This window comes from Kogia breviceps, chromosome 3 (assembly GCF_026419965.1).
Source record: "Kogia breviceps isolate mKogBre1 chromosome 3, mKogBre1 haplotype 1, whole genome shotgun sequence".
Lineage (NCBI taxonomy): Eukaryota > Metazoa > Chordata > Mammalia > Artiodactyla > Physeteridae > Kogia > Kogia breviceps.
In genome coordinates, this window is record NC_081312.1 from 144,161,130 (window position 1) to 144,174,469 (window position 13,340).

The 13,340-nt window shown below is 35.3% G+C and overlaps 1 protein-coding gene across 7 annotated transcripts in view; it reads right to left on the minus strand.

The window, feature by feature from the left end:
- The window catches only part of TCF12 (transcription factor 12), a 396,768-nt gene that overhangs the window by 198,697 nt on the left and 184,731 nt on the right, over nt 1-13,340 (minus strand). The gene's annotated exons all lie outside the window — the stretch shown is intronic.

Consider the following 13,340-nt stretch of genomic DNA (forward strand, 5'->3'; position numbering starts at 1 on the left):
TAGATTTAAAAAAAAATTAGCCCTACAATCTCTTTACAGCCAAAAGTAAAGTTCTAAAAGGATGAACTAAGAAAATATATTTCTGAGTTACAATAAATTAGGAAAATGTTTATCTGTATCTTCCTTTCTCTGCCTCCATACCCTATCAATAAAGGGTTGGGCAATTACAAGATTTACTTAAAATATTTTTAAAAATCAACAATCAATATACTAGAAATGAATCCTTTCCTAAATGGCAAACAAATATTTAGCCAAAGATCTGCTTATACTCCTTTTAATACTAGTATAACAAGACATACTCCTATAGAAACTGAGCCATGTAAAAAAGAAAACACAAAGATAGTTAATTTAAATTCTTAAGAATCTAAAAAATGAAATTGCAAACACCATGAAAACAATAAAGCTAATGTTATTATTTCACAATAGCTGTTATTAAATTTATCCTTATAACTTAAAACATGTTTTTTAAAAGCGAAGGAGCTAAAAGACATGAAAGTTCACAAATACCATAAGTGTTACAAAAGCTCAGTGGATTAAAAGCTGTTCTGGTTCTCAGACTCTTATACATGTTAAATACAGCATCACCTCCAAAATCATATAGTTTCTAAACAAGGCTTTGAACCCTAGTTAATTAAAACTGAGGTGGTACCCACCCTTTTGCCAACTTAAAACGATTTTAGTGAAGATCAGAAAATCTTACAAGAGGCCCAAACGAACAAAAACTGACTGCCCTGGCTTACAGAAACCACCCAGAATCCTCTGGGACTATAAAATCATCAATCAGTGAACATTTATCATTACCCAGACTGCAGGCTAACATTCAAGAAGACATTAATAGGGCTGAAACAGGCCTCACTATCTTTGCAGGCATGCTGTCAGTTCAACCAAAGGGCTAGGAATTGAGGGCTAAATAACTGTCAAATCATTGCAATTGCTTGGGGATGTATGTCACAACACCTTCTGCTGTTCTGTTTTAAAACTAATCTGCTGGGAATGCTAACTCCCAAATGAATCTTTGTTTCATTTTTATCTACTTTAGAATCACTGATACACATGTGACAGACACTCAAGAAGAATCTTGGTGACACTTACAACTTGGTTCTGACCACAAGGGTGTCCTCTGGTAACCACAACCATAGTCCTGTCTGTCACAGCCTCACGCAGCAAGAGCTATATACAAAATAGAATGGCTCCCAGCTAAAGTCACTCCTTGGAGTTTACCTCTGTTGCTTAAAATTGAACACTCCTGAGGTGCTAAGGGACTCCTACCATCTCACATTCACCTGGGTGTTTCCCTCTGCCACTCCCTCCCACTGCCATTCTTAGGCATAGAGTCAAAACAAGACACTGAAACCTACAAAAAAACCTCACTGAAATACTGTTTATCATTATTAAACAAAAAAACTCAATGAAATATTGTTTATCGTTATTAAACAACAGTATTACTCTTGAAAAATGCAAACAGAAATGCATTTGTAGGTTAGCCATGTTGTTCACTTTATTTGAATGTTAAAGGATAATAAAAGATTAATTTTGCATGTTCTCAATTCTCTTCATGCTTGAAGTGCAATAAGAACTTTTTTCTTTCATGACTATAAGAATAAAAACAATAAAAACATTTTAAACTATTTCCTAAAGCACAAGTATATAAATATCATATAATAATATAATATAAATAATAATACAAAAAATCTGTTTCAGGGTATCATCAAATAATTGTACACACAGTGGATTAACTTCACATATCACATATATCACAGTAAGCATAGAGAAGATCTATCTCTAAGCCCCTATTAATATGTGCTCAGAAAACAGAACAATTATTTTTCTATGAACCATACACAAATAATAGTAAGTACTATCTCTTATCCATGTGCAACCACATACAGCAAGGTATAGTACAGAATTTACTAAAAGATTATTTCCTAGTCCAAGAATAAAATCTGGGATTGTCATATTGTACCACAGAGGAATCTATAAACCTGTGTCATCACATACAAGCAAGATTTGAATATGGGTCCTCAATATCTATTTACTCATAAATTATATACATATCCTATTAACCAATATAACAAATTTCAGTAAGTCATAATTTCATTCATGTAAGATAAAAATTAAATAGAAATTTGAGTATTTTTTCCCACACCTCAAAGGTTCATCTAAGTGCACAAAATTCTTTTGAAAAGCCACAGCCTAAAAGATAAGAGAGGAACAGTTCTTCATCCACAGATGAAAACTGATGCTGGAACAATGAAATGGACTCAAAAATGTTTGTCATAGTTTTAGAGACTTCCCTGGTGGTCCAGTGGTTAAGAATCTGCCTTCCAATGCAGGGGGCATGGGTTCGATCTCTGGTCAGGGAACTAAGATCCCACATGCCGCGGGGCACCCTCACCGCAACTACTGAGCCCACATACCACAACTATTGAGGCTGTGTGCTGTGGAGCCCACGTGATACAACTAGAGAGCCCGTGCACCACAACTAGAGAGAAGCCCGCACACCACCAGGAAGAACCCTCACGCCACCGCGAAAGATCTTGCATGCCGCAACGAAGATCCTGCATGCCACAACTAAGACCTGACACAGCCAAACAAATAAACAAACATATAAAGTTTATCTAGTTTCAGATCTAATGTGTGCCAAAACCTCACTTTAAAAATTGAGACTGGCTATTGTTTGAGATTATTCTTATCACTGCTTCCTCATAATAGAAGAGATACCCACCCAGAGTATAATTTTTGATGAACCAGGATGAATAGTTACAAAATAATTTACAAACATTTAAATAAGATCAGCTCAGAAAAGTACACAGGTATTTATCAGTCAGCATGTTAATTGTGTCAACTAGCTAGATGATACCTATAACAGTGCTTTGCAAACTTCAGTGTTCATATCCGTTGACTAGAGATTTGTTAAAATTCAGATTAAGAAGCATAAGGTCTTGAGTGGGGCCTAACATTCTGCATTTATAACCAACAGGTGATGGTGATGCTACTGGCCCATGCACCACACTTCTAGTTGCAAGAACCTAGACAATCTGGAAATAAAAATCTTTTTCATATATGGAAAGGAAAAACTCAAGTCTACATAGGTGATAGCTGAGTTCTCCCCCACAACCAGAACCACATTAAAACACCAGAAGTATTCAAGTAAGTATAAATTAGGGAGAAATACCACCGTTAACAATCTAAAGCAATGAGAATAACAAAATGTTTTTATATATGGAGGTAATTATTCATCCATTTAGTTTTAAGTAGAAGACAGATGTCAAATAGAGCTTGAATGAAAGAAATGGGTTGGTTGACCCAGAGTTTAAACAGCAGACCCCTTAAGTACCACATATAGTTAAGCAAAGAGCATAGATGTCCATAAGTCAGAAAGGCAAAAAGGCATAATGCAGAATGGAGTTGACAGAATAGCAAAGAAGGAAGCAGAATAATGCAATGACTAGCTAGAGTATCAAAAGGCTGGAGAAAATGAGCAGGAGGTGATTGCCCTGAGGGAGGGGTTGGAGTAACAAGAAAGGAACAAAAGCTAAGCAAGCAATTGTTAAAGTGAAGCACAAGGAGATCATTCAGTGGTACTGATAAGTGAATGCTACTTCAATTTTGGAATATAAAGAATGTGAACCAGGAATTCCCTGACGGTCCAGTGGTTAGGACTCCAAGCTTCCACTTCAGGGGGCACAGGTTTGATCCCTGGCATGCAGCATGGCCAAAAATTAAAAAACAAAAAACAAATTAAATAAAAATAAAGTGTACAGCTGGTTTTTTTAAAAAAGGGAAGTTAACCAGTGAGATCATTAAATACAGAACTATCATGGTGCATATTTTAAATTGATAAAGCATTACCGTGGTGATAAAAGGAGTCAAACCTGACCCCCCTGGAGCTCCTTATTAAGATCCTGAATTCTGGAAAATGGTTTTACCATGAAAATAGCTGCTAATAAAAATGAGATTTTCATACATGAGAGATGATAAACACTACATTATGAAGGACAGAGCAGTACTGTCAGATTCATCTACCATAGTAGCTTTTTAGCCAAAGTATGCTGCTAAGCACAAAAATATTTCCAAATAACTCTAAAAAATTACTGTTCTTGTCGCACAATAAAAATGGAAAATACTCAAAAGTGCTTTTTTTAATCAGTGATTTTATCACTGATAAAATCAGTTGATACACAGTTCACAAAAACTGTTCAATTCTATATTTAATATCTAAGTGACAATTTAATTTGCAATTCTTAAATACTCCCACCTATGAATATATAACACTTCATAAAAGCTTTCATATTATGAAATATGTTCTATAAAATGTATTTCATACTTTTCTCCATGTTCATTTTATGGTACAGAATTTAGAAACTTTAATCCTTGCTACAATATGACAAGAGACTCTAATCAATCAAAGCGGTTACCATTTTTAAACTAATTTACACTGCACATTATCATTCCAATCTTTTGTTCTATCAAAAACAAAACAAAACAAAAGCACCTAGTGTTATTTACATAATAGTGTTCTCCTCTTGTTTGTCTCCTCAAAATTACAGTAACTTTTTTTGTTGCCTAATTCTTTAAATAACTTTTAAAAAATTTACTTCACACAACCAATAAATATGGCATAATCACCAGAGAACGTTCCCAAGTTGAGAAAAGACATGTTTTTTCTAACCTATGTGCCTAATTTCTTTGTTTGAAAACCACTGTCTAATTCTATTTTAAAATATTCTTTACAATTCTTTTCAATAGTTAAAAAGGGATGGGGAGAAAGGCTCTTTCAATAAAGATTTACTTTCTCAGAAACTTTCCCTGACCCTACCAAATTGGGTGAACTCACTCTGAGCTCCCATAGCAGCAAGCATTTCCATCATGTCACTGCTCACACTTATTGAAATTACCTATTTAATTATCCATTTAAATTATACCATAATTATCTATTATAATTGCACAGTACAGTAGAGTGGATAAATGTGGCATTTTTGGAGCCAGACTGGCAGACCTGAACTCCATCTTTGCCATATACTAGCTGTGTGACTTGAGGCAAAGTAACATTTCTTGCCTCAGTTTCCTTATCTGTAAAATAGGGATAATAATAATAATACAATATTTATCTCACAGGTTGTTGTAAGGATTAAATAAGTTATTTGTATGTAGTGGCAATCGGAAAAGTACCTGGCAAATAGTAAGCACACCATATATCCTAGCCATTATTACTATCATCTCAGATACTGTTATGTCTTAAAAATTCTGAAAAGTCAGGCACCATGCCTCTTTTTCTCAAATCCTCAGAACAAATGATAGATGGATGGGAGGTTTCAGCTGCTAAATCCTTAAAATGCTGCAGGGCTTCAGATATAAAGGTTCAATTAATATTTCCATAGAACACCCAATAACTAGCAGAAAGATAATTAATAAGGCGCTAGCTTATCTAACGGGACTGAACAAAAAACGACAGATTTTTGGTATTCAAAGAGCAACAAGATTTCACACCAAGTATTGAAGTCCTATAGCTTCAAAGTGGTCAAAGCTAATAGAGTCAGCCAATAGCCATAAGCTGCCAGAAAGCTCTGAATGAGGCCTGATATAAAAGAGTGGTCACACTTAAAAGAGAAGTAAAACGAAAATAAAAATACGTAGAAATAACAAATGAAGTTTAAAAGAGAAAAAAAAAGTGTCCTTATTGTATTTCTTTATTTACCTATGACAGATTAGCAAAATAAATGTCTAGATAAATAAAGTTATAGCTTTTAAACAAATTCTTTAAAGTGTCTCTTTCAGTTAAACACACTGATGAGGGACTTCCCTGGTGGCGCAGTGGTTTGGGAGTCCGCCTGCTGATGCTGGGATGTGGGTTTGTGCCCCGGTCCAGGAGGATCCCGCATGCCGCGAAGCGGCTGGGCCCATGAGCCATGGCCGCTGAGCCTGCGTGTCCGGAGCCTGTGCTCCGCGACGGGAGAGGCCATAGCAGTGAGAGGCCCATGTACCACAAAAAAAAAAAAAAAAAGAATCTGCCTGCCAATGCAGGGGACACGGATTCGATACCTGGTCCGGGGAGATCGCACATGCAGCAGAGCAACTAAGCCCGTGCTCCACAACTACTGAGCCTGCGCTCTAGACCCTGTGAGCCACAACTACTGAGTCCATGTACCACAACTACTGAAGCCCACGGGCCTAGAGCCTGTGCTCCGCAACGAGAAGACACCACAATGAAAAGCACGTGCACTGAATGAAGAGGAGCCCCAATGAAGAGGCTTGTCGCAACTAGAGAAAGCCTGCACGCAGCAATGAAGACCCAACACAGCCAAAAATATAAATAAATAAATAAATAAATAAACAAACCTATGAAAAAGACAAGTGAGTTGATGTAATCACAATAGTTTGTTAACTAAAAGCAGGGACTGTGTCTAACTCATTACTCTATCACTAGTGATAAGTATGTTAACAAGCACGTAGTATGTGACTAGTAAAATCTGTTAATTTAATGAATGAATGAAAAATGAACAATGCTCTGCCGTAATGAATCAGGTCTACATATGAAAAAGCAACTTAATATTCAATGTTAAGGTTCTCTAATCCTTAAAAAGGTCAAGTGCTAAAACATAATAAATTTTCTTGATAGATCTGGGTTTTGTCATGGAGATCCACAAGTTCCTAAAAGGCAACAATGTTTCATTCCTTTTTATCATTCCAGAAAAGACCAGCACAGAACTCTGTATGCACCTAAGAGCTTAAGTTTTTCTTGAGAGGATGAATAACCTCTCTAGATAACTTTTTATTTATTAACACTAAGAAGTGGTTTCGCAGAATTACTATAATCCCAGACTGAAGAGCAAGTCTTGAATTACGGAGGACAGGAAGAATCAAAATTTTTTAGGGGTGGAAAGGATGCTCAGAAAATATGATGGATATGTGAAATACTGCTTAGTACAAGTGCATAAAAATACTTTTAAACATGAGATTCCAAAGGATCACCTACAAAAGTTCACTCAGGTTCAGTTCTAAGTTGAGCCAACCATATTCACAAATTTACCCAAGTAACTGCTAATGTCATCTGTTAGAAGCAATCAGACTTAATTCTGGTAGACTTATTCTATATTATAGGTCTCCATCTTCTAGTGTTCAATTCCATATTCTTTTTATGTTTAAATAAAAACTTACAAGCAGAGTATGTCTTTGGAATTCGTCTACAATCCTCCTTACAGATTTTCAATGTTAATTTCTCCAGCAATGACGGCATTAAAATCATAAATCCATTAACACATGATACATAAAAAGTAAAAACATTCTTCTACTACAAGTACAAAAGGAAGTAAAATAATTATTTTATTTAAAAATTATTAACCCATCTATACTGTAACTATTTTCTATATAAAATTCAAGGGTAAAAATGTAAATCAATAATAATGCTGCAACTTCAGTTTGTAAGGTTATGAATAAGCAGTACCAGAAGGACTGATGTTTGGAAGAACACAGGAAAACACTTAATTAAAAAAAAATTTAGCTCCAAGTATTATCTGGTTCTCCCCAAAACTACAGACACTAAATTCAGACAAGAAACATAATATTTTTTGATGGTTTCTAATGTATAGATTTTTGCCTTCTTCTCATTAACTGGCAAAACTTACAGAGGCTAATAAGTTCCTTCCAGTTCAGGAACTGATGATCCATTTAGAACAAGAATTTAAAATAGTGAAAAGTAAACTCAATTAGAAAATTATCTATCTTAAAAAATTATACTATGAAATACAGTGTACCATACAGAAAACTTGGAGGAAACCTTACTGTGAGTTTAGTTTACTCCTAAACAAACATACTGACTTTACACTTGGCTGCAAAACCTTTATTAAAAGGTCATGTTAATACTTTTTTTTGTTTTTCTCGATACGCGGGCCTCTCACCGCTGTGGTCTCTCCCGCCGCGGAACACAGGCCCCCGACGCGCAGGCCCAGCGGCCATGGCTCACCGGCCCAGCCGCTCCGCGGCACGTGGAGTCCTCCCGGACCGGGGCACGAACCTGTGTTCCCTGCACCGGCAGGCGGACTCCCAGCCACCGCGCCACCAGAGAAGCCCTAATACATATTAAAAAAAAAAAAAATTCCACGTATTTTCTAAAGGAGAAACTAAGTCATGAGGCAAAGGATAACAAAAGTGCGTTCTCGTGTTACTTAAAAACTGCACGTAACTGGGCTTCCCTGGTGGCGCAGTGGTTGAGAGTCCGCCTGCCGATGCAGGGGACATGGGTTCGTGCCCCGGTCCGGGAAGATCCCACATGCCGCGGAGCAGCTGGGCCCGTGAGCCATGGCCACTGAGCCTGTGCGTCCGGAGCCTGTGCCCCACAACGGGAGAGGCCACAACAGCGAAAGGCCCACGTACCGCAAAAAAAAACCCCAAAACAAAAAAAAACTGCACATGATTAAAAATCTTCACTAATGCTTTTGTCTTCTAATTAGAATTCATAGGAGTGTTTACAAAACAATACTGAACATGTTTTAAATCACATTACTTAAAATCACTCACGGATTCTTTAACACGTCCTTCCTTTCTAATAAATTTCAGATACTCTCTGTCAGTCCTTCTCAAAGTACAATCTGTGGATTGATGTTGGACCAAGAATGGTTTGTTAACAAACAACAAAAAGGTAAACAAAGAGAACAAGCTTTTGGCAATGGTTTAAAGTAATTTGGCAGACCAATTTTGTTTGCTGTATATAATAATAAAAAACTAGAGATTGTATTTTATAACAATTGTATTTTTTAACTACCTTAAAAATTGTACTATAAAATGTAGTGCAGCATATATAAAATGATTAAGAAAACCTGTTAGTTTATTCCTAAACTAACATCCTGACTACACATATAAAAGGTTTATTAAAAGATTACAAAACTAACTCAAAATGGATTAGACTTGAACATAAGACCTGAGACCATAAAACTCATAGAAGAAAGCATAGGTGGTAAGCTCCTTGACATTGCTTTTGGTGATAATTTTTGGGGTTTGACACTAAAAGCAAAGGCAACAAAAGCAAAAATAAACAAGTGGTGAAACTATATCAAACTAAAAAGCTTCTGCACAAAGCAAAGGAAACCGTCAACAAAATGAAAAGACAACCTATAAAGTGGGAGAAAATATTGGCACATCATATATTTGATAAGGGGTTAATATCATATAAGGAACTCATACAGCTAAACTGTATAAAAAAAAAACCCATAAAAACCACAAGCAATCTGATTAAAAAATGGGCAGAGGATCTGAAAGAATACAGATGGCCAACAGGTACATGAAAAAGTGCTCAACATCACTAATTATTGGGGAAATGCAAATCAAACCCACAATGAGGTTATCACCTCACACCTGTTAGAAAGGCTGAAGACAAATTACAAGTGTTGGCAGGGATGTGGGAACCCTTGTGCACTGGTGATGGGATTATAAACTGGTGCAGCCACTATGGAAAACAGTGTGGAGATTCCTCAAAAAAATTAAAAATAAAACTAACATATGATCATACAATTCCACTTCTGGGTATTTACCTGTAGGAAATGAAAACACTAACTTGAAAAGATACATGCACCTCCATGTTCACTGCAGCATTATATACAACAGCCAAGACATGGAAGCAACCTAAGTGTCCATGGATGGATGGATGAAGAAAATGTGGTGTGTATGTATGTATGTGTGTGTGTGTGTGTGTATATATATATATATATATATATATATATATATATATATATATATATATACACAATGGAATACTATTCAGCCATATAAAAGGAAGGAAATCTTGCCATTTTCAACAACATGGATGGTCCTTGAGGGCATTATACTAAGGGAAGTAAGTCAGAGAAAGACAAATACCTAATGATTTCACTGATACGTGGAATCTTAAAACAAACAACCGGAGCTCATAGATACAGAGAATAGATTGGTGGTTGCTAGAGGCAGGTGGGCAAAATTGGTGAAACCTGTTAGTTTAGCTTACTCCTAAACAAACATACTGACTTTACACTTGTCTGAGTGTGTCCTAGACCTAAAAAATCAGAACATGTATTTTGAGAAGAGCTTTAGGGGGTTCATTCATATTCACATTCTCTAAAGTTGGAGAAGAACTAGCCTATATTATCTTGTAAGTCATGTGGTCTGGTATACAGAAAAATAATATTAGCCGCTATTATTTCTTCTTCTGCACCACAAGTACCTCATTAAGTCTTACAGAGCTCACATTTTTAAACCATAATTCCCCTATCCTGTTCACACACTATATGCAACCAGGGAAAATTAGATAAAAGAAAGATAAAATGAGGTTCTGTTGCAAAAGAACCTTAGATTTTACATATTTTAAACCTTTTATCTTCCACTACTGTATGTCAACAGATTAAGACTGACTGCTCAATATATATTTTAAAATATTTGCTGATATTCGTGAAATCAATTCAAATAAATCAAACCTAGGAATAACATAAGTTTATTAAAACCCATGCATTAAGAAGCAATAAATAACTGTAAGAAGACATGATATGATACCAGCCACTGAGCAAAGCCATGTTCTTACATTTAGTACAATAGCACATTTTAAAATAATTTCTAAAATACCAGTCCTATATGTTAAACATTTATTTTATAATATTAGGTGGGAAAAATTAGAACAAAAATTAATTGGTACATAGTATAATAATATTTAACCTCTATAAAGTTTATAGGAAAAAGACTAGAAAATTGTAACAAGTTTACAATTTTTTAATCTTACTTGCTTACTATCTTCTAAAATTTCTATGAAAACCATTTATTGTTTTTCTGAAAAATACAGTTTCTCAGTTTTTTCCTTTAATATGATTGAAATAACATACTCTCATTGTAGAAAACTGGAAATGTAAAGAAACAGCATCAACTATGTAAGAAAAAAGAGACTCCCATTTTACCTCAACTGAAATGCAAACAACATTTTGACAGATTTTCTTCCAATTTTTAAATGTTTCTAAAATAGTTCGAACATATAAATATGTATGTAATAAACAGCCATGTATCCACAACTCAAGAAATAAAACATTGCCAGTATAGTTTAAAACCCTATGGAATTCTCCCAAATTCCCCTCAGAAGTAAACACTATCTTAAACTTATTCTTTTAAAAATCATTTTCATGCATTACTTAATACTTTTATTAAATATGCATATTCTCTAAACAGAGCACCACTCTGCATGTTTTAAAATGTTATCTAAATAGTATACTTTTTTCTATACTCACTTAACAGTCAATATATAAGACTGATATATGTTGGAAAATTGTTAACACTGGTATATACATGTCACTACTGTATAATGTTCTATTTATAAAAATACCACAATTTATCTACCCAGCCCCCTTTTGATGACATTTGGCTTTTCCACTATTACAAACAAGGCTGCTATAAACACTTCAGTAACATGTCTCTCTGTACACATATGAGAAGTTATGTGAAACTTTTTAGAGGTTAATACCTAGGAGTAACATCACCGGCTTACAGAGCATACACAACTTTAAATTTACTAGATATTACTAAACTATTCTCTAGAATAGAAATGTATTAATTATTGTTTAGGGAAAAAAATCTCTTACAGAATCAGAAAGTTCTCCATAGACAACCCCAAACTTCTGAAAGGAAGCTTCCAAAGTCCACTTACAAGCTGTATCTAATTTGTGATGCACTTTCCAGCTGGCAAACAGCAAAGCAATCAGCATTACACTTATTAGTTCATTAACCCTTATGTAGCTACATTCTTACCTGAAATAGTCTGACCTGGGTGCAAAGGCAATCCTTCACCATAATAAATGTTCAAGACATAACTGTTAAATGAGTTAATCTTCATTAAGCTCCTTAGTTCATCTTAAGGTTCTATAATTATAACTGTAGTCATTATACCAGGTGTTGATACAGCAAAATTTGACAGAAGTAAGATATTTTAGTTTGTTGCCAGTATCCTGTCTTGATGCCCAGTGTTGTATAGGCTCTTAGAGCCATGGCAACAGTGTTGGCTGATGCTGATTTTTAGAATCTGACTCACAGACACAATAATTCATAGTTCATGATTCAAACAACACTGCATATCTTAGGACCATAGGATAGGATATTTAGGACCATACTTTTGGATTCTGTAATGAGCCATGGTGATACGTACCACACGTCACTTACACTACCTCTTCTTGCCTCTATGACTAAAGCCACTCATTTTTAAGAGTAAATCTGAATTAAAAGTATAATAGTGAAACAATGTTCTTTTGCTAACTGGTTCATATGGGTGCTGAACCACCGGCCAAGACTTATTTTCCTTTTTCCTAAAGATGAAAACAAATAAGCCATAGTTGAAGGGTCAGCGATTCCTTCTAGGATTAATCCAGTCTTCATTCAATTTATCCGATTTAAGGTTTTCTATGACTGCATTAATAATAGCATCAGCATACATTTAATGGTACTACTTGCCAGAACTTGAGTTAAGGGCTTCACTCATTATCCTTACAACCCCATGAACTATTATTCCCATGGCATAGATAAGGAAATAGGCACAGAAATTTTACATAATTTACCTGGTATAAAACAGTAAGTAGCAGGATGGGAATTTAAACCCAGGCAGTATGACTCCATCCCATCATGCAATGCTGTCTCTCTAGAAATAATTGTTCCTCCCTGGAATTACTGTGAACTGAATGGCTCAATGATAGGCTGGAGCCACACAAAATGAAGAGTGTATTTATTCAAACATAGGGAATAGAGCCAGAAAAATAGAAAAACAAAAAAATTTTTAAACCACCTAATTTGGCTAGTGGTGCTCAAAATAACAGGGACAGTCAAAAGAGCTTCTGAGAACTTTTTGAACCCGTGGACTGTGATGGAGAAAAAGCAAACAAAATGGGAAATGGAAAATCTCCTTTGGTAAGTAGATATCAAGTACAGGCATTCATTCCTCCTGAAGAACATTCCCCTTGCCCAAGGTGGTAATAAACTGCAGCAATCTTCTGTGATGTTGACATAATTCCTACAGAGAATGCAAACAGAGGCTCCAACATCCTAGAAGCAAATTTCTACCATTAGGACCAGTAGTTGAGTTCCCTCCTGTAAGATGGAGTTTATGATAATAACTTGGCAATTACAGTTAAGAATTATTATTCATTATAACAAAATGGGGAGAAAAATTCTAGAGAAAAACTGTGTAACTCCATTCCCATAACCTAAAGGGGACATATGAATGACCTGGTTGTTAGGCACTGAAAACTGCAAATATGTATATATATATATATATATATATATATATATTTCCACAGAGATAAAAATCTTAAGGGTAACAGCCTGAAATCCAACCTCAACCTGAGGCT